The sequence below is a fragment of the Uloborus diversus genome, chromosome 3 (genome assembly GCF_026930045.1).
Source record: "Uloborus diversus isolate 005 chromosome 3, Udiv.v.3.1, whole genome shotgun sequence".
Classification (NCBI taxonomy): Eukaryota; Metazoa; Arthropoda; class Arachnida; order Araneae; family Uloboridae; genus Uloborus; species Uloborus diversus.
Genome location: NC_072733.1, coordinates 165,585,771 through 165,609,797, shown reverse-complemented (window position 1 = coordinate 165,609,797; position 24,027 = coordinate 165,585,771). Strand labels below are relative to the sequence as shown.

General features: G+C 31.8%; 1 protein-coding gene across 4 annotated transcripts in view; it reads right to left on the bottom strand.

Moving 5' to 3' along the window:
* LOC129219256 (silk gland factor 1-like) overlaps positions 1-24,027 on the bottom strand; it is a 76,190-nt gene that overhangs the window by 28,630 nt on the left and 23,533 nt on the right. For 2 of the 4 annotated variants that reach the window (XR_008580386.1, XR_008580387.1), the window contains exon 2: positions 5,775-5,979. The exons of the other annotated variants lie outside the window; for them this stretch is intronic. The gene's annotated coding sequence lies outside the window, so the exon portion shown is untranslated. The remainder of the gene's footprint in view (positions 1-5,774; positions 5,980-24,027) is intronic. 4 annotated transcript variants of the gene reach the window in all.

The window sequence follows — 24,027 nt, the reverse complement described above, 5'->3', positions numbered from 1 at the left end:
TTTTTATTTTTTATTTTTAAGGATTTTGAAAACTTTTCTGACTTACTTCATGCACCATTAAGTCATAGTCATAAGTATATACATTATTATCTGAATAATCTTTTTGATTCGATAGCTAAAAGAAATGTACTTCGCTTGCTCATTTTTCTGCCCTTTTCTCTCAATTCCCTTGTTTACAACTTCAACTGCTCCATGATGAGCAGTTGTCCTGGTAAATCAGAGAAAGACGCCATCATATATTGCATTTTAGTTGCGAAAATGTTTCTGATTTGAAATTTATTTCGAGTGTAATGGATTTCACCTAACTAAATATTTCTTCCGTTCTTCATTTCTCTCACACTAATTAAAGTTTCAGTTAGGAAAATGAATATTATGGATATAATAAAAATAACAAAAAGTTGATTTTACGAGCGGAAAAAAATTCGTACCTGGATTTGGAGATTTTAATTAATAAATGAAGTGGCTCCAAATTTGCTACGATCTGATTTCCTGATACACTAAATAAACTTTATCGAACTTTCATGACACGAATCAGAACAAACTTATGATCAAATTCAGTTTCAGTTTTTAAGAAAATTAAACTATAAGCTAGTCATCATTGCAAGTGGATAACTTTTGTAACTTCTTGATACTTGATTGTATTTGTAGAATTAATGAGAGGAAATTTGATGTTTTGGAACTCTTAATTGTTTGTGCAGGTTAGTAAAACAACAATTAATCAAACACTGAGGCACAAATTTGCAAGTTCGTACTTAAATATGACGTTTCACACCATATTATAGCGTATGTGCTAAAATAATTTCTCTTTTATTAATTTCTTTTTTTTTTAACTTTAACCAAGAAAAATAGCTCTCGAATATCTACTATTTCATATATATATATATATATATATATATATATATATATTTTTTTTTTTTTTTTATTTTCTTTTTTTCTTACTTTAACAAAGAAAAAATTTGCTCTCGAATATCTACCCTTTCATATACAGAAATATTAATTTTAAATTTCATATAGCAAACCGACAGTCAGTGACAGAGGGGGGGGGGGGATTTCACATTTAGCCCACTATGATTGTTGGGGTTCTTTCATAAAGCGTACTTGTGTTCAGAGAGGAAAGAATAATAGAATTCACATCCTACCACTAAACAGCTATCTCACAAATCAGACTTTCCACACCACCCCCCTTTATAAATTAAATGTTACCTTGACTGCATTCAAACCACGATATTTCAGGGGCAGGCAGCTATCATTAGATAACGCGACGAAAGGGGGCACGTGTTGTCGGGGACAATTTGTATGTAATCACGGGGGTCTATTGTCCGCGGATTTTCGCATAGGAGGAGGGCTGTCCGTTACCACATTCTCAGCGGGGTACAGGAAAGTTAAACGGGTCTTTTGGCAGTTCCCCCCCCCCCTCTAACCATCCTGTCTCTGTATATGGGTTTGAGTTAAAGCCATCAACTGTATTGATTCTAGATGAATCGGGGAGCTCTATTGGAAAAAGAATCAACAATGCATGCAGAGGATTTTTTGATTGATATGCTAGCAGCTACTTTAAATATCTACCGATCGTTCCTTTGAAAATTCCAGTAACTTGGTGCTCTGCGTACTGTTGGACAAAATATTGTTGGACATAACAAGATTACATTCTACGTACCTTTGAATGTATGAATAACATTTAAAACAACCTTTTTGTCTTTTGTTGTGAAACAACAAATGCGTGCTTATGCGAAAAAACGCAACTGAAGTTCAACGCCCATTATATTCTCCACATTATTTAACACTTCGTGCATTATGACAATTATTTATGTTTAGATGTTGTCCTCGTGTGGATTGTTTAGTGATTATGCACGATAATACTAATCGCAGCACACAATCTTAATGCACTATGCACTGACGATAACTTAATGGTTTAACAATTACAAGTATGCGTTTAATCATACAAAAGAACAAATATCGGATAATTAAAAAAAAAAAGTTTCACTGTCAATTTTTTTCTGAAATTAATTTAAAGTACAATTACTTAATGAACTGAATTTTTGTAAATTAAATTAAATTTGAATCACACAAATGAAAATTTATAAACATGAAACGAAGTGGAAAGAGAGATCGAAAATAGTCTAAACTTTTCATCAAAAGTGAGTTATTTATGCTACTTTAAAGCTTAGTACAGACAATATGCAAGTCTAAAAGATTTTATAAATGAAGCTAGCGTCCAAGAGCAAGCAAAAGGTGCAAGGGGCAGTATTAGATGTTTGCAATAGAAAGTATCAAATTAACACAAAAAAGGTATCAGAGGTATACAAGGGGAATTATCAGAGGTAGGCAAAGAAAAGTATAAACGAAGAGGTCCCCAAAGGGAAGTACCGGGGATATGCAAAGGAGTCAATAAAGAGGTATGGAATAGAAATATCAGAAGTGATCTACCGACTAAATAATGTGATATACAAAAGAAATATCAGAATTGAACTAAGGACTAAATAAAGATGTTTAAATACAAGTAAACAGAATTATATGCACCTACTCATATTACATCATAATCTAATTACTAATGGTGAACATCTGTCAACCTTAACATTCGATTTTTGAAAAAGTAACAATATGACTGTGGTCCTACAGCAATCGTTGTGAATCAAGTCTGGTTTTAAGGCAAAAATTATTTTTTTGTCCGCACGAACTTAGTTAATATCAGCTACAGTGGCGCACTTTTGAATTTTTCAAAGGAGAGGTCCAGGATCGAACTGTCACCACTCTCATATCATGCTCCAACACGCATCCAAACGTATCCTTCTGATTTTACCGATTGTTGGAAACAAGAAGCATTTTAAAAAATATTGAATAATTAATGTAGCATTAGTTAATAAAATTAATTTAGCAATAATAAACACTTAATTAAAATACTAGAATGCACAAGAATGAATGCATTTACTTTTCTCATAATTAAAAATAAAAACAGCGCAGCAAAATGTTCATAATATAACAATTCTTGTTTACATACAGTTCGATTCTGCAAGGGAAAAAGAGATAAAATAAATTTTGTTTTTTCATTTATTAAGTCTAAAAGTATTGTTACCTTTGTTAGGGAATTATTTTACGTACTTATACAAGGTCAATCAAAAAAAAAAAAAAAACCTCAAGGGCAATGGAAATGGTTCGAACCCCCTGAACCCTCCCCTTGTGTGCGCCGCTGTTCAGCTAATTTTCACCATTCACATTCACCATTAAAAAGAAAGAAAAATCAGTCCTTCTGTATTTTAAATCACGTGACCTATTCTAATTCCAGTAATTTTCTCAAAATAAGGAATTGCTGTCGCGGATCCGGTCTTATAGAATTATCTGTTTTTGTTTTGTAAATCATTATTTTTTTTTTTTTTCCTGTATTTGTAATAAGGAACATTTGTCTATTGAGGGACATTTGTCTATTTAATAAGATAAATTTTACTTTCTTGTTAGCATCATCCGTGTAGGTTTTGAGGGTGCTTGTTTCAAAAGGCGAATTGCTTTTAAAAGATCTCATAAACATATTTATGAACACCATTTCGATACTTTATTTCTTTGATTGAAATCCAAAAACATAAACCGTAATCATATGTTAATGATTTTAATCGTAACCCTTATAATATTTTAAAGCACAAATATCGAAAATGTTTGGCATCTGTGCGGGTAATTTATTAAAACATTTAAAAAACACTATACTTTTAGATTTTTTACACTATAAATATTTAAACCAAGCAGTTTTTTTTTTTCTTTTTCCACATTACGAACTACAGTGAAGCACCATTTATACGTTTCTCTTTTATACGTTTTTATCAATTGTACGTTTTATAAATTGGTCCCTGTAGAGTCTAATACGCATTAACCTATACCTATTATACGTTTTTTCATTTGTACGCTTTTTTTCATACAGTCCCTTCAAAAACGTATAAACGGTGCTTCGCCACGGTTAATATCGAATTTTGATTGTATAAAGTTTCATAACAATCAAGTTTCCCTGTGGAAATAATTTCATTATTAACCAACATAATGGGAACTTTCATTTCAAAATAATGAAAACTATTTCATCGCCCATTAATTAAGTTCTGATCAGTGAATGATGTCGTACTTTTCTTTCTTAATTCACAGACAAGGATATCATGAACCACAAATATCTTGCATAACCAACCGTTAGAGGAAATGTTTTCACGGCGGCATGAAATTCAACAATTTATGTCACTTTTCTTTTCATTGCTTGATTATTGCACATAAACTTTCCCTTCAAACAGTGGAATTGATCCATTACACTGTTTTCAGAGCACTTTTCAAGCATTTTTCTACAATTGAAATTTTTGTATTCAAATTTTTTTTTAGAGTTGAGAACATTGGCAATGAACAAAGACGAATATAAAATTAAGTGCTAAATATTTCGATAATTTACATTGATTTGTTTTCAAAAGAGGAGAAAAGTAAAAATTACATTTTTAATCAAATGAGGTGGCTGATGCAGAAAATATTTTTCCCACATGTCTATTTGTAATTACAATAACTACCTGATTATTTTAATTTAGACTTTTAGTTTCAATTATTCACGTGGCTGGGTTTTATTAAGAAGATTTTAAGAATTACACTAATTTGTTAGCTTAATTGGAAAATATTTCGTAAATTGTTCAATGATTGCAATGGGATTTTTCTCATCAATTGAAGATTAGATATATTTTTTATAATAAATAAATATCAAAAGTTCAACTTGTTTTCAAAGAGCGGGAAGTTGGTTACACTTGAGATAATTTCAATTGAGAAGGTTTTAAAAGGTTTTTCTTAGCGTTGTATTCTATTGAACTATATTTATGTAATTTAAATGAAACATTGTATCAAATGTGCGTTTTCCATGCCTAATTAAAGACTCAATTGCGCTTGTCTCTATTTGTGTATGAGTGATATGAGTTAATTATGTTACGAATAATCTTTTATAGGCAAAGAATAAATGAAAGAATTTTTCTCTCATCATAAGTAATTAACTTTTTTCTGTCATTTATTGCTTTTCAACTTTAATGCTCTTTTAAGGTACTTAAATTGCATGCGCTGTAAAAAATGGCTGAAAAGTTTCAAGTTTGCTTTAAAAATCCAGATCTTTATGCATTAAATACCTCACTCAGTTAAATTAATAAAATGTTCGGATATTTTCTTTTATATGAATTAAATGTTTGATGCAAAAAAAAGTGCAACTTACCTTGTGGACATTATGACACTTTTTTTGTCACATTTAAAAATAAAGAAAAAAAAAAGTTTCGAGGAAATATCTTTTCCAGAATATACAACAAAAAACACAAATGAGAGAAATAGGAACAGAACTCACCTATATAAATCAGAAAATCAGAAATAGGAGACTAGATTAATGACTCGTTAATTTTCTTAAAACTCTTTAATAACACTCAAAAGAAAATAGCTTGAGTACTTACAAATTTGTGAGTCACACTATTACATGAGTTCGGCTGGGTCAGGTAACCAAACCTGACTAGCAGTAAAAATGTGCAATGTCTTAGAGTCCCTCTTCTAAATGCAAAAATGGGGAAAACGAAACTCGTTGCTGAGTTGCATGATTGTGGTATATCTACACGGTTACAATTTAGCATGTTTTGAGTCACTTATTTGTACACCAGGCTGTCAGGCAGACGGAATAGTAGAACTAGTTCTTGATGATTTTGAATAGGCAAGGTAGTTGAAGACCTACCTTGTTAGAACGTCCATAGTGCCACAGCATTGACAAGATCATGCAGACACCGTAGAGAAGTAGTTACCTTCTAGGTTTTGCTAATCTTGCGGGCAGCGTTCGATTCACAAGGAGCATCGCGGCTGAGGTGTCGTATCAAATTATTTTTGCACGTGAAAGACATGATGAGGACGAGAAGTCAACCGGAAGCTGGTGGACGATTGTTGTTGCGGAGGACCGACTGTCCGTACTCTTCCGTCCGCCTCACATCCTGGGCGATCATCTCTGTTCACCTGAAGGTCAGAAGGGCGTCATCTTCTGTATTACTTGCTGATTAAGGTTAAAAATGTACAAAATTTCTAGCAAATAATTTACTTTTTTAAACTATTAGATCATTACTATCTGATAATTGCCTTGAAGTATTAAAGGAAACATCAAGCATGTTTTGATAGTTTTGTAGTGTTAATATGTTTTTGAAATCGTATAATTTGCTGCTTTAGACAAATTAAAAGAGCAATTTTTTAATGCATTTTCATCAGCAGAACTAATTACAGAATGATATCCATGGAACGCTATTGCAGAAACAAAACCATGTATTTCACCATTTTTTATATGAATTCCCCCCCCCCCCCATGTATTATTTATGCAGTTAGGAAATCAACTGCAAATCAAAGTAAATCGCCGAATAATTACAAGTATGTTTATCGTAATTATGCGTTAAAACAGAATCCAAACATTATATACCAGCTCTATGTACTTCAGTTTTTTTTCTAAACTATATGAGCGGAAACCTCAAGGTATTTTTGCTTCACAAATAACTTAAGTGTTTACGTTTACATATTTATATCTATTCGCGTTATGACAACAATATACGGACTTCATGATTTGCATTGTTATATCAAATGGGTGCTGTATCAAATGAATCGATAATAATATTCATATAATCCACATTTCTTTAAATTCAACTAAAACATTATTTTCAAATCACACAGTAAACATGCAGTACAACATGCAAGAAATTTTTATTGCAAATCAAGTTTAAATTTAAATAAAAGCACTTCATGAGATAAGATATTCTCTTTTTTAAATTTAGTAACAGTAATGATTTTATGTAGAAATTTTAAATAGCTGCACCATTAATACAATGCAAAATAAAGTGACAGAATAAAAATTAATAGCTGAAACATAAGTTCAAACACTATCAGTTTTGAAAAAAGATTATTTTTTTTTAAATAATAAGAGTAAAAATCAAGAATGCATGACAAACGTAAACAAACATACAATCGTTCCGTGGACAGAGGGAGGGAGTAGAGATGTTACCCATTTTGTTTGCAAGCGAAGGCATCGAATAGATCTATTTTTTTTTCTTTATGAACAACCTTAATACCCCCCCCCCCCTCCTATTTGCAGATCAGTACAACATTCAGAATTACAAAACAGAAGAATTCCCTTCATCCCATGGTTCAGACTCTTGACACGGAACAGAAATAGTGGACTTTTATGAATTTATGAGAATTCTGAAATTTAAAACTACATTAATCTATCTTGCGAAACTTGAAAACGCATGCAGTAATACACAGTTTATTTAAAAAAACGAAAATATTCTATTAAAAATTTCTGCAATTTCATAAGAGAAAACTAAAGTAATATTAAGCAGTAAGTTACCTCTCAGAATCCATGGCAAGGGCAGGATACACGAAAAATACCTAGAGCCCGGTTATGACATCCAGAGACTGCAATTTCGTCCTTGTTATCAGGCTGGAAAAGTCAATAACCGAGCTGGAGGTAGATCATCTCTCACTGAAGTTGAGATTACCAACAAACTGGTTGCTAAAATGCTTCTTCTTACCTAAGCTTTACCCTAATTTTCGAGTTGAACCACACAATTGCTTGCGGACTCTCGCTGGTAGGCTGTATTAATTTTAGTCTGCAATTTGTTTGTATTCTCAACTTCAATGAGAGAACATCTTCCTCCAGCTCCAGTACTATTACTGACGGATGAGTCCATAACAAGGGTGAAACTGCAGTCATAGCTGAGCTGTCGGTATTTTGCACGTAAAGTAAATTTGATTAAAATGCAAGATACGATCTGTAATTTGCTAAGCAGTAAACACAAATTATCGTCTTTTCTTAAACATTGCAAATTTCAGATAGATTGAATGCGTTTGCGGAAAACCAAAAGGCGAATTTTTCTTACAAGCATAAAATTCATGTGTTCAATGACCTTGAAGCTGTCAACTTCTTCGTTTGTAATTTTTTAGTTTTTAAAGTAATTCCGCTCGTGTTCAATTAAATAAACCAATAAGCAATAATTTTTAAGCAAAAACAATCCTTATTTGGAGCCACGCAAATATAGTTCTGATGAAGTCAGAAATAAACATTTTAAGACATGTGATTTTGTCAATATATTTCATAAGGTATGCTAAGTTAACTCCTACTACAGATAAATTGTGTCAAACCATTTTCTCATGTGTCTCACCCAAGTGAAAACTCGTCAAAAGTGATTCGCTCTAACGCATATCCTCTAAATTAAGCTTTTAATGAAATTAGATTTTTCAAAAGGAACCGGGATGCTTCAAGAAATCGATTTTTCATTTCTTTCTTTCAGTGCTTAATTGCACGGGTTTATTTTTGATGAGGACTACAATCTGACTGACTTGCTCCCCTTACGCATGATATATTTTTATTATGCATAGAACCAACACATGAAGGAATTTACATCACAAAGAAGGGAAAGTACAACCGGAGCGAGAGTGGGAGTCGAACCCACCGCCTCAAGTGTGCCAATGTCAAGCAGTCACTCAGACTGCTCGGCCACTGAGGCCCCGATTTTTCATTTTTAGTCTCATAAAATGTAGGATACTGTACGGGTTCAGTTTAAGTATGAGATTCTAAAAGCATAATAATTAACATTTGAAAATGTAAACAAAGGTACCAAACCTTCATTAAAGGGATAGTATGTTACAAAAAATTTTTGTACATTTCTTCAACCAATTTTCATATTACTAATGTTTCCTTTAAGGGACTAAACAACTCAACTTTCAAACTGTTTCTTACAGTTGCTTGAAATGCATGTGGGCCGTGGTAGCCCGATCGGTAGAGTGTCGGATTCGGGGCCGGAGGGTCCTGAGTTCGAACCTCGATGGTCGAAGATCCACCGTCGTCATTAAAGGGGACTGGGCGACGTTAAATATGCTCGTGGTCTCAATGTCCTCCAAGTGAAACGATACCTCTGGGGGGTGCTAGCACCAGGTAGCTATTGGCTCCTGGACTAGTTCTAAATTCTCATTAACTGTTCGATCCGGTGATGGTGCTGCCATCTATCGGTATAAAAATATAATGGAGGCAAGGCACTTAGTATGCAGTCCTCGACATAAATACAGTTGTAGTCAGTTGTGACTCGGAATCGGAAATGCATGTTACTTGCAAGCATGGCACCACCATCTGTTGTGTTGTCTTTGTATTGTCTTGGAAAAGAGATTGGATCATTAGAGGCAAAAAGCTTCTCCGCTGAGAATAGCTATATACCCCAATTGTGTGTTAAGATAAGATACTTGCAAGCCACGTGAACTTCTATTTTGAGCGTGTTTGATTCGAAAATAGTTTGACTGTTTTGTGATGATTGAATCTTCGTTTGGGTTTAGTTGTGAATCGCTAAGTTTTCTTTTGCGATCAAAAGTTATGCTACATTTCTTTGTGTTGTTATTTACAGTATAAGCGTGCAAAATGCTTCAACGCAAGTAGTTCAAAAAACGGAAATATCATTCTAAACCGTTTTCTTACAAGAAAGAAAATCTGATGATGAACAGGCGAATGTTAGTGCATCAAAAAAAAAATTTTTTGATACCGAAATGCGACATCCATGGTAGTGTTTACTGATAATTATCCACTTGATGAAGGAGACAATATTATTATGCAATTACTTCAACTTTTTAATGTTGTTGCGAAACGTAAACACAGCAATGCTCTTTAAGGTAATTTTAAACCTTTTCCCGTTTTGTTTAAAACTGTGTTTTCTAACTTCATCTACGCTTTCATAAAAACCCTTTTTAATCAATAGTTATAAAATTTTGTACCGTTACACTTATCAGCATTATGCTTGAGCTAAGCAATCTCTTTTTTTCTCTATGTGTGGGGGGAGAGTAATTTTACGATTTTAAAAAGCAAGTTCTGTGGAAAATATTGCACATTTTTCAGATTTTCAAGTTGTACGATATTCAACATTTTCCAAGTTTTTTACTTCAAGGAGTATTGTTATGAAAATACTGAAATTTTATTTTTTTTTATTGATAACAGCGACAAAGTTTGGAGTGATTTAACTTTTAATTGAACCTACTGAGTGTACGCTTTTACGATCATGCATTTTGAGTTTACTATTGAGAAATAAATACGTTAAGTTGCAAAAATTTTCATACTTTTTTGTGATGGAAAAATTCACATTATTGAAATTTGAATTTAAATTTATAAAACCTTGATTTGAAAAGTAAAATTGACGGTAATGGTTGTCGAGAACACCTCGTTAATTATTTAAATTAGTTTTTGGAATCGAAAAAGCGGCTCAAAACAGTAAGATCGTAAGTTAGAGTCATAATATTCGTTCGATGTTAATAATACTTCTCAATTCATGGTGTTGCTTTTGCTTCATACTACAGAATTAAAAAAACAAATTTAGACCGAGAAGCATTTCCCACCTCATTTTAGACTGCAAAGTTTTACTGTTGTAATTTCTACTGTTAAGATTTATTTTCTGAAGCAATGACGTTATTTCGAAGCTGTTACATATTGACTTATTTAGAATGAAGTTGTAAAATAAGAAAAGCAGATAAATTTTTCATGTAATGAAAACTTAAAGTGAACATTCATTCTTGCTGCGATTTATAGTGGAATGGGTTAATGTTTTGGGTCCTCCAGTTAAATTTAGTCCTCCGAGTTAAATACTTTTTGTAATTAACCTTTAACTGGTGAATTGGGGTATGTTCAACAGTTTTGTTATGTTTAAGTACATCTTTATAGCTGTATGTATGCCCCTTAGGGTCATGTTTCAGTTGCATTTATATAAATAAATAATACAAAAACCGTTGGAAAATTTCCCACTTTTGCTAAATTTTGTGGAGTGCACAAGAAGTTTTGATGCTGATGTGGATTTACATAACCCCACATCAGGGGCGTGCGCAGAAGGGGGGGGGATACTCCTGTTTCCCCGGGTTCGAGCCTGAAAGGGACCCAGTATTTTTGAAATGAGGGGTGAAATATATGTAGGCATGTAGCGTAAGCAATATGGAGGGAGTTCTCTAAAAGTCATTTGTAACGGGCCCCAAAATTTCTGTGCACGCCCCCTGCCCCACTTACATAGCAAAAAAAAAAAAAAAACAAAAAAAAAAAAACGAATCTCTTATTGAGGGTTAAGTAAATACGTGATTAATTTTACACTTTACGCAGTTTTTAATACTTTGCTTCATTCACGTGAAAAGTTGAATTTTTAAATTAAACAATGAATGTTTCTTGAGTTTAAAATTTACATACGAAAGTCGGTTAATTTTACATGAATAGTTGTCCTAAAGTTATTCCTGCACGTTGTATGAAACCAAAATCAACACACAATGCAACCTAAACGATCTATCCAATAACATTTCCGTGATCATTGTAAGTGCTCATGTTGAAATTTTCATCAATACAGTCATTTCAGCTCAGATTGCTTGTAAAATGTATGATCAATTTGAAGTATCTAATTAAGTATTAAACATGTTCAGAGTATTCATTAAAATTTAATGTATCATCACGGCAAATAGAGATAGAACACAGATTTCAATTCAGCAATTTAACTACCAATTAATCGTTTAAATTCTACGCAAATAAGCTATTTCATAATGTAATTATTACAAATGCATGACTGTTTAGTAACTTTTAAACTCTACCCGGTGCTATTTTTGTTTGTTTTTGTTTTCCTACTGGGTAACATGAAAACCATACATGTGTGTTAAAAGCATAATTGATTATAAACAACAATATTAAAGCATAGAATTTGCAATTAAGTACAGAAAGATGTTCCTTAACCTATAAGATAGTTTCTTTTGCATTGAAAAAGTGTTTCTTATATCCCCGAAAGAAATTCCTGCTTTTACTTCCCATTTTTTTGCTTTATTAACGTGTTTTCATTATTTAAATTAGAAGGTATTTTTTGATACAGATTGCAAATTTTATGTTAAAATGAGTGAGAAAAACGATTGTTTATCAAATTGTAGCTAAATGGGGGAAAAGGAGGAAATGAAGCTTTATTCAAGAATATATAAATATTTGTACGAGAGTAATAATAAGTGCAGAAAAATGAAAATGTAAAGTCAATAAACAAATTCAAACACTCTACAGTACAAACAAATCAAAATAGGTAAAGAAATGAAATACGTATTCAATTGAAGCATAGACAAAATAATTTTTAGTAATAGATAAAAGTATCAAAAGTAATGCTTTTTAGCTATAGTATTAATATCCATTTGATTTCAAAAAAACTTTACCTTCAAGTATTTTTTCGGGAAACTATTTACCTCTTCATTGTTTTTTTTTCCCCACAAGTAATTAGTTATATTTAACGCCCGTTACTAAATGGGTAAAATTTTAGGACTGCATCCGCGTATACCAGATGGAAAATGGGTCGTCATTCAGGAAAAAATACAACCATCTCGAAAATTAAATTAAAAAGTTTGTACTAGATAAGTTTTGCAGTGTATGTTTTTCAGAAACAGCAATCAGTTTGATTAAAATCTACTACTTCTAAGAGATAAACCAAAGTGAGATCCTGCAAAAGCACATTTTCCGATTCATAGTACTCTTCCGCTTTTGAACCTTTTTTTCACAAAAAGGTTAATTTTATCTCCCTTCATTTTTAGACCAAAAAGTGATACTTCTTGTACCTTATCTCATATGTGATACATAACGTTTAAAAATAACATATTTTCGATTTAAATACAACTGATATCAACAATTTCAGTGTTTACTGCAGGAAAACATTAGACAAAGTCAATTGGTGCATCATACATTGTGCAAAATTTTACCAGTTGTTAGTTTGAAACTGAAAGAGAAAGTGTTTTTTGGTTTTTGTGGGGGGGGGGGGTTGGTTTCATACCAACTTAACGATTTATTTTGGTTTTCACACAAAACGTTTTTTTTTTTTTTCAATTCGTTTTATAGATTTCATTTGAGTTTTTGTTTGAAGTTATTTTTTTTCGCTACATTTATCCGAAATTTGGAGTTATTTTAATTGTTTAATAGATTTCTTTTTTACCATCATGCGATATTTTCCGAAGAAGAGCTGAATTTTCCACGGCTTAAAATAATCGAGATTTCCGTTTGCCGCTCCTAAACTTTTCGGTGCTCATCTATTGGGTTGTTCGGAAAGTCATTTCGTTTTTTTTTTGGGAACATGAGATAGTTTTCGTATAATGAATAAATATTTTATTAAATCATATATTGGCCATTCTGGTCCAACACCTTTTGCCATCTTTCTGGCAGTAACATAATTCCCCTCTCATAAAAGTTTTGGTCCTTGCTGGCAAAAAACTGGTTCAGGTGGTTTTTGACATCTTCATTTGAGGTAAAGGTTTTGCCATCCAAAAAATTTTGCAAACCAGTTCTGGCACTGGCGTACTGTTAACACGCCTTCTCCATACACATCCGTCAATTTTTTTCTCGCTTGGACAGCATTTTTACCTTTTCTGAAGTAAAAAAGTAAAATGTGACGAAAATGCTGCTTATTGCTCTCCATATTTAAAAGGGCACCAACCAAAAACTACTGAGTAGAATTAATAGAACTTTTTCACACACACGCCTTGCAATATCAGCTCTTAAGACATATAATGGTTATGCGGCTTAAGTGTGAAGTTGGTTTCGAAAAAACGTAATTAAGTCCTCTGACGGGAAAAAACGAAATTACTTTCCGAACAACCTAATAGTTTGTTGCATATGTCTCTACGATTACTATGTCCAATAAATTTATTTTTGTATTACAAATTTAGATTTTACTTTGGATAAATATCCCGTTTCACAAATTAGATAAGTGTTTTGAAATTTTTAGAGATTTAATGTCAAAAGTGTATGTTTGATATCCATACCAAATTCATTAAAAAAAGGAATCATCATGATTAATTGTTTTAAAACCTCATAGAAATAAATGAATCATTAAAAGTTCATTAAGTATCAACGATTAAACATTTATCAATGTGTCTAATCATAATATTTAATCTCTAAAATTTTACTGGAAGGTGCATTCATTGTCCGTTGTAAAAATTCCTTTATTTTTCTTCCGAATAAATAAATTATTACTTTAACTTACGGGCATAAATAGGAAATAAATTCTTCACATTGACAGAAAATTTGCAAATATTTATTCTCTCTCTCGAAGTAAATTCATCAAATAATTGAAATTCATCAATAATGTATTTAAAGATGCCGTTATTATAGGATGTTTTAGCCAGACTTATTAAATCTAGATAAATTCCTTCAATATTAAATTAAGCGTTTTATTATTACTTTTAAACGTTAAAACTAAAATGTAAGCATTTTGTTCAAAATCTTAACTTAAATATTTAAACTCTCGTAAGTTTTGCGAAAAAAGTCATACTTGAAGGTGCACTGACGAAATATTCAGTGTTTGGAAGTTAGTTTAGTTGAATTATATTTTACTGTGTAGAAAGACAGTTTTTTTTTTATTAGGAATTAATTTTGGCGAAATGCTTCAATTACATAACTTAATGATACATTAAATTAACGTAAAACTAATACCGAGCGAATAAATGTGGGAAAATGAACAACCCCCACGCATTTTTAAATTATATCTATCTTCTTCTTTTTTTTTAATATTAGGTCTAACATTAATTTAAGATTACCATTAGCAAAGCTAGTTTTTAGTTTGATTTTATTTATTCGTTCACAAAATGTATAACATCGCAATAGCATATCAGCACGTAGGGCCTTGGATGCACATCTATTCTTGTTTCTACTGAATTTGTTGAGTGTATGCCATTTATATTCATTTACGATACATGATCATTTTTCAAAATCTTGTTACGTCTGAGACGCAGGAAACTATAACATAGGTACGGTGGCGCACGTAGGAATTTTTCAAGAAGGGGTTCGAGGATCAGAAGACCATTCTCGTATCGTACTCCAATACGCCGCAAAACATATATATTTTTTTAATTTTTGTCAGTTGTCGAGAACAAAAAGCATTTAAAAATAAATTGTGGAATAAATAAATTAGCATTCATTAAAAATAAATTGTAAATTACTAGTACTCAATGAAATTAAAAGAAAACACAAGTATTTATGTATTTATTTCAATTCAAACTCAAAGGTAAAAAAACGCTATTCATTTGTGGTAGACCGAGAACCTTCTTCTACTTCCAGAATATTTTGTTTTTCATCTTCGTGTACGTTTTTCACAAAACACAATGGGACGAGTTGTTTTTTTTTTTTAATTAGTTTGAACACTCTTTTAGAAAATTGTTTAAAAATCATATTTTTGCAACTGAAAATCAAAACGGGTTTACGCTGCATCGAAAGAATATGCGCGTTACAAAGTTATATAGAATTATGAAATACAAGTATACGTGAAAAAAATGTTGACTCAGTTATCACATGGTCTTACTCGTGCAAATGGTGAGATTGACAATTTTATAAATAGGATTACAGGGCATCAAAACAAAAAAGGGGGTTGCCCCATGGGTCCGGACTCCTTGGGCCCCCCTTAAGTGCATGGCACCCTATCGAATTCGGAAAGAAAGTCAACCGGGTCAATTGTTGAACCGAGTCTGACAAAAATGCTATAGTAAATCAACTTTATTTTAGAGTGATGCAAAGCTTTCGGAGATCTTTAAAAAAAAAAAAAATGCTTAAGATGACCTTTGTTCCTTACCAGTCAGTTTGTAAGTCAAACTTTTCAGCAAATGATCAAAATACGGAAGTAGAAGCGAGTTCTGCTGGCGAATACTGCAGTGGCAGAGTGTCTTGATGATGCAGAAGAGACGGTCCTTGATAAAATGCAGGTAAAGGAATTTGAAAACAAAATGTTTACACGTTAAAAAAACTAGTTCAAAAGTGATGCCAGAAAACTAGAGCAGTTTGTCAGGATTGGCAGGAAAGATTTTGAACTGAGTCAGACTTTTTTGATAAAGTAAGGGGCAAGCAATGGATGCTGCTTACGTTCAAACACCATCCCGGGATCAAACAGTGCAAATTTCCTTAGGCAATTTCGTAAAGTTGTCTTAGTTATAAGAGAGCAAGCATGAGCAGATCTACAAGGAAAATAAATATTTGTTTTCCTGACAGCCATGGTAATATGTATAAGATATTAAAAACTTCTGAATCGACAGTATATAAGCCCCCTCTCCCCTCTTGCCCGTTTACAAAGATGCATAAGCCTGATTTCGAAACTGGTTTAGCTAATTCGAATAGACATTGCAGAAAATCGAATGCTACACTAACACTAATACACTTCTGTAAATTTCGTGACAAATTTTCGGAATTTGTCACGAAAAAAACCATTTCCATACACGTTCAAGCCCAAGATCTACACCCTGTCCCCTTGCGATGTGTACGTTTTGCCAAAACTAGAACTGAAGTTGAAGGGCTAAAAATTATTTCAAAACAATGGAAAGCATGCAAAACTAACCGATGTGAGCTACACGCCCTTAAACAAAGATATTTCCGGTACTGTTATCAGTTGTGAAACAAACATTGGAGCCGATGTGCAACTTTTCAAGGAGTTAACCTCTAATTTCGAGTAAAGTCCATAGATTTAGGGACAAGACTTATACATAAAAAAGCACGAGTTTTTTTAAGTCCAACAATCAATACTTTTCCCCTTAAATATAATTTATTTAATTCTCCCTTATATACAATTAAAAAATGTTTTTGATGAGTAACTTCTTGCATATAAAATCAATGTACTTATTTTTGGCGCAAACCTCATGCATAAAAAGATGTGCGAAATTTTTAGAAGAAACTATTTTACTTACAGAAATCTTAAACACAACAATATATATTTTCCCCCTTAAAAATTACGTATTTTATTATTTATAACAAATAAAAAAACATTTCACTGAATTGAATTTCCAAAAGCTATTTATTAATTTTTTTTAATGAAAATTTCTGAAAATATAGTATGATATGTACATTGAAAAGTGCGACTCATGTGCAACTATACACACACAAATACACACGTTGGTGTAGTGAGGTTTCGGATTCGAATCCCTGAGCAGCAAAGGCTGTCTTTAAAAGAAAGAGATGAAATAGATATACTATAAAGAGCTAAATTGACTGCTACCTGATCAATTTTCTTGGGGTTTTCTTCCGCCTTTAAACCAAAGATACAATTTAAGGGCAAAACATTTATAGTATTTTAGAAAGAAACTGAGAAGAGAATAGTTCAGATTGCAGCATTGATGCTACCTAAAGAATTGGCAACCGGTGGCATCCTTCGTGCACTTACAGCGATATCAGACACATTTTTACTATTATAAATAATGAAATTATAAATCGCAGCTAAAGTGATGATATTATTTATTAACAATTGTAATAGATTAGACTATTACTGTATGATAGAGCAAAAACTACGTATTATAACATTGAGCTAGAATATAAGCTGTAATTCATTTTAAACATTGTCAAGTTCCTTTTTTGACTTCATCCGTGAAATAATAAAAATATTGAAGCATTCCAAACATCGTTTGCACTACTGATAAAAATCTAAAGTGATATTTCAGCTAACGTTATTATAATCATCCAGAACAAATAGAAAATCATACAGTTTTAGCTGTCGTACATATTTAAAAAACAAATAAGTAAAAATAAAATTTATTTTAAGAATTTCTTATAAAATTTTGTTTTGCTTTTACCTAAACAATAAGCTTTTTTTATTTTATTTATTTATTTTTTTAACCTTTAAAAGTTTGAACTTTCAATTTTATAACGTTAAAATGTAGAAAGCCTCACTAATCACAAAAATGTTCTATTTTGTGTTATTTTGAAATTCTGAAAGATAGCCAATCACACTTAAAGATGGAAACAAATGTGCAACGCCTCTTTTACAGGAATGGCATTGTAAGGTATTGTTAACAAAACTCCTTCCATATATCTACTTGCACATTTTTACGAGTATTTAGGGGATACTTTTGTTTTAAAGTGGTGCCACTTGACAAATCATACCGTCAATCACGATACCTTGTCATGTGTCAAACTGCATTTATTTATCCTTTCACTGCTCGTACGCATTTATTTATCCTTTCACTGCTCGTAATTTCGATACGTCAAACTTTTAACAATTTTTCTCAAATTTTAAGACTTGAATTGGATCAGAATGCCAACTGGTGCCTCTTTAACAGAAAAGTATCAATTACAAAAGCTGATTAACTAACATTAAAAGCCATAAACAAACTAGTCATGCGTTTTTTAAGGGATAAAAGGTCGAAAAAAGGTTAACGAAAAACTGTGTATACATTTATTAAAAAGTTTTTCCTCGATAAATGTCTCTAGCTTGAGACTAGACGACCCAACTTTCAAATTATTTCGAGTTGTGATACCGCTCTGCTCGATAGTGGCAACTGTCCAGTCCATGGGAACAAGTAAGCAATATTATTATAAATTTAAAATTAGTACAAGCACTTTTAATGCAGTTGCCAAATGTTGAATGCTACAATGTAAAATGTTTCAAGGTAAAAGTTTAATATTGTTTCACGTTCTTCTCAGATTATTTTTCCTAACTTTTGGCATGCTTTGATAAACAAAACTGTCAATGTAAAGTTATGAAATTTTATGTTATAGTCTGTACCAACAATATGAATGTGTTATTCAGTCCGCTTCGCTATTATTTCACTGACTAAAATTCAAAAATCAATCATATGTCTAGACGTCGTTTGCAAAATACTAACAACAAAGCTTCAAGAAGAAAAATTCTTGATTTTAGGAACCCTCGTTTTGTTTGTTTTCCCTCGATTTTGAGGAAAACTTGCCTGGAGACTAGAGCTAACAATTTTGAGGTGGACTGTACTGCCGTACTAAACTCAAAAGTCGTATCGGCAGCCGAGATCAAAAGGAGAAATTGCCATTTAAAGTTTTCACCTTCATGTATTTGGTTCAGATGTAACTTTTTCAGAATTTGTTTTAAAATATTTCCCATTCACAAATGATCTTAAAACATTATATTATGAAATATGTAACAAAGAACCACCTAGTGACCATAACACAATTTCGATAAAAAGCGCAGGTACAACTTTCGTGCTTAGCACGGCAGTATACATATTTTTATTTGTTTTGGGGCATGATTATGCATAGAGAAGTTTAGTTTTAATGAAAAATATCGTGCTTTTTCCATAGTTCGAAATTATGCGACATTGAAATTTCTTTGTATAATTTTGTTTCATATATATATATATATATATATATATATATATATATATATATATATATATATATATATATATATATATATATATATATATATAGGGAAAAGAAACTATATTCAATGTACATATGAAAATTTACTATGGTAAAGCAAATCTTTTGAGATGCAAAACGTTACACTGATTTATTATGAAAAAAATCATAATGTAGGATCAAAAGTCAAATTTGATTTTTAGTTGAAAGAACACCCCCTCATTTTCAACGCAAAATATGAGTTTTCGCAGTTGAAAGTATCGCAGTTCCCCTATTTTTAGTATGCTATTAAATTTAATTTAAAAAAAAAACTGTTTAGGTCATTAATAAATTTGTTACGCGACTGGTGAATAAAAAACAAAATAGTAAACCGATATCAATAAGGCCGATAAGCTGCAAAATCGCTTTTTTTTTTTTTTTTTGTTGAGAAAAACATCCAGACGTTTTCTAACAAGTTTTGGTGAAATCGATCACTTGGAAATGAAGCCCAAGGAAAAATGATCATTCTGGTAAGGAATATTTGCGCGAGAACATCAATCGCCCTCTCACGAGTCAACAAAATATTTGATTATGCATGACATGCTCATTTAACTTTTAAAAGTAAATAGCAAAACTTATGTGCATCTTTCCGAGGACTATGTGTACACTTGAAATCTAATCCAAACCAAGTACAAAGTTGGAATGAAACTGCATACACCTGTTTTAGAATTGCTCAGGAAAATGTAGCAGAGCAACAAAAGCAGTTTTCTCAGCAATTTGTTGCTTTTTGGCGTTTTGGAGTTAAAGTGAAGATTGCTTATATTCAAACATAACACATAAAGTTCTAAAAACACTATATGAATTATGTTTGACAGAGTCTACTTTTTTAACCGAACCTTATTACTTCACTGTTTTGTTAAATACTAGCGGTACCCGCACGGCTTTGCCCGTACTAGAAAATTTAAAGGTTATTTTTTTTCGCCTGTATATTTGCAAATAATAGATGATGATCGTCCATGTTATGGTAATTTGCTCGTTCATGTTATGGTAAATTACTCGTCCATGTTATGATAAAATGTTCTTAAAATTGGAATAGAAAAAGAGCAAAATCGAATTTTCAAAAATTGTTTCGAGGTGCTCACTCCTATGCTACGATTATTTCATGAAAATCGGCCCAACGGTCTAGGCGCTATGCGCGTAACAGAGATCCAGACATACAGACTTTCAGCTTTATTTTCAGTATTTACATACAGATTGAATCCGCATGATATGGAAATCGAGGAATACAGTTTCGAAGGAAAACAAACTTCTCTTTTAACCAAAGTTTGTATAATTAGCTTCACACCGTGCAGATGTAACTTTTGGTTCAATAAATTCGATTTTTGTTGTTCTGGTGTAGAATGGAATTAGTAAAAAAATAATAATATGTAACACGCAGATGTTCCTTTCAAGAAGTTGAGTCTGAAGGATCACTTCATACCGTAACGCAGTCGCACGGAACAGTAAATTTGATTTGAATGAATTTTATGTAGGATGGAATTTTAAAACATTATTTCGACATAACGTGGAAGGTAAGTTCTTGACCTTGATTAATTTATTGTAAAGAATCGCTTCATAAGTTCCGATGCAACATAGAATTGAAGATTTGATTTTAATGATTTTGATGCACGATGGTATTCTAAAAATTTTCCTTCAATATAAGAAATAGCGTATCGATTGTGACCTTGATTAAAGTAAAAAACCATTTTTGACGTACCGATGTTACATGAAATTTCGTAAATTCGATTTTAATAGTTTTTACATCAAATGGAATTTCTGAAACAAAGTATCAATGTATCCCAGAACGTATTCTTTTGACCATGATTATTATAGTGAATCGCTTCTCACAATTTCAACACAGAATGCAATTTTGGGGATTCTGTTCCGTTTAATGCCCATCCTGTTATTCTCTACATAAATCTTTCAATTTTTATTTTCACTAAGGAAACTAAATGTGTATATATATATATATATATTCCTGTGAGAAGATTAAAATAAATAAAGGTTAAGTAAATAAAGGTTATTTTTTTGAACCATGCTCCAATACAAAACTAAGACCCTGATCAGTATAAAGTCATATTTTATGGGCGCTTTACGCGTTTTTTTTTTTTTTTCGAAAGTAAAATAGCTTTTGGTTTAAGAAAATAAGTAAAATATTGAATTTTGCACGAACTCATGTGGTGGGGATAGTTTCTTTCAAATCAGTTTGTGATTGGGTCAGTTTTCCATTTTTTCCCCACTTCGTTTTCGGTGTAAAACCGAGCATCGGACTCACTCCAAATGTAACCCAAATGTCCCAAAAAAGTTTGAGTTGAAAAATAATTTAAAAAAAATCTTGAAAGTATTGCTAGTTGCATACGAGTAGCATCCTACGTCTCCAGTAAAGAAACTTCCCGTATTATTTACAATTTTTCAAGTTACATTCACAGAGATATATAATGAAGATCAAAAAGGAAATTAAGTAGGGGGTGGGGGACTTTCAATATAGTATCACTATATTTATGTTTCTGGGGTTGCACCGAGCCCCATTGTTTATCATTATAGCTATGAATGAATGGTGTCAGAAACCTTTTTAAGTGTTTTTTATTTTTGTGCAGTTATCAAAATAATACTTTTGAGTTATTTCAGTTTGTTGTTATATCGTTCAACCTTCTATCCATACAAGTTATATTGATTTTTACTAATGGTATTTCAGCCGAGCTGGTGGTAAATTTGCTGTAGCTTAAGAAACACTTTCTATAAAGAGACACATAAGAAACACTCTTTATTAAAATGTATATTTTTGAGAAAGTTTTTTGGACAAACACCAAGTTATTTCTTTAGTCGAATATAAATGTGATAGTATTTCTGGAACGTGAAACCTTAAATAACATATATTTTTGAGAACTGATTCTGACCACCATTAAGTGATTTCTCATACTGATCCCATTTCAAACAATTGTGAATGTGACATACTTAATGAAACGCATCAGCTCATATCAAATATATTTTTGAGATTTCGCAAGACCGACTTATTCACAAGACCGACTTATCCGCAAGACCAGCACAAAGTTTTCTGCAAATTTTAAATCAATATATATATCGTTAAACAGATATTAGTTAACAAAACGCTACGGTTAGAACGAAATTGCTTTTAAGTTAAACTTTTGGCCACAACCGTTTGAAACCTACAAACTGTGAATGCGATGTGAAAACTTACTAGCCTACATGAAATAGATTTTTCTTTTCGAATAGTTCTGATCGTCAGTATTTTATAATAACGTGACACTGTTCCTTAATCATGTTGTTGTATTATAAAAACGAAAACAATGTATTTGTTTACAAAGACGGAAAGGAATAAATGTTTTGATTTCCAAGTTATTTACTCTGATGTCAGTTGCCAGAGTCAAGAAAGTGTCAGAGCACTTTCCCTTTTTCGTTTATCGGAGATAAAACAAAGACGAAAGTCCAAAACATGCCCCGCAGTAAAACAACAAACCTTATCGTAGAATGTATTCATTAGTTTTATAATGTGGAGGTAAGCAAATAAAAAACAAACTGGAAAACATTGCTAAAAATATGAAATTCAGCCTTATCTGTGTACAAACGTATAGTCTAAATATATCTCGATGTTTTTATGAAACAATTTTATAAAAGATAAATGTAAAAAAAAAGCTGTTAATATTAATGTAGTTATAGTGAACATTTGTTGTTGCTCAATCGATCTTGTCTTTGTAGTTTCGTCTAGATTTTGACATTTACACGTTAAATTTACAAGCAATGATGTTAAAGGAGATTCAAAATTGTCAAAAAGCATAAATTTCAGATTACTGCAGGCATGTATTCCGACGTTAAAGGTACGCCTTTTTTCAATGCAAAAGAAATGAGCTCCTGGATGAAAAGACATCAGACAAAAGCCTTTTTGTCGGATGTTTTTTCATTCATAAGCTCATTTCTTTTGCATTGAAAAAGGCGTTCCGTGTAACGCCGAAACACGTGTCTGTAGTAATCTGAAATTTGTGCTTTTTGACGTTGCTATTTCTTATTTTACTTTTTAGCACAAGGTATTTATTTATCTTTTTTAACAGAGGTGTTCGACCTCTCGGTGTCAACCGAATTTCGTATAAGTGGTCCTTTGAGTTTATTTTTCTTGAGTTACAACATGATATAGATATATATATATATATATATATATATATACTTAATCTAAGCAATTACTGCACGCCTTATTTCATAATTACAGATATAAAACTCACAAATAGTCCATAATTTAAAATATTTTTAGTAGAAAAAAATAAAAGCGCAACATTCAAGCAGAAAAAATATTTATAACCATTTTAGGAAGTGAGAAAAATTGGGGTTATATCAAGTCATTCAAATTTGTCTCAACAAAAAAAGTTCTGCTAAAAAAAGGTTTGTTAAAAATAAGGATTAAGGGATTTTTCAGACTTTATATCACAATTTATTTTCCGTGCAATCAAAGTTCGATACATCCTAGCATAAACTAATGGAAATGATACGATATTTTAAGTCTTTAAAGCTATTTGACGCTTCTAATATTGTGGATAGTGGAGCGAAGTTTGGAAAAATTTAATCAGATTTCCGATTGCTTAAAAGAGAATCAAGTTTTTGGATAGATCGAGGAAACCTTTAAATATTTGGATATATTGGGGGAAATTGTACATGGTCTTGGAAAGTTTGAGTCAAGTTTTGGATGTGTTAGAGAAGAAAATTAGATTTTAGATGTTTTGGATGGAGAAATTGGTCCAAGTTCTGGATATCAGGATGATTGAATGAAAGCTTTAAGATAACTGATAATACTGATGTGTCTGAAGATAAGGTATTAAAAAGAACTTTAATGGACTGATAAGATGCTTGAAAGTTTGGGCAATTCCTCCCGGCTCTAAAGAAGGCCCTTG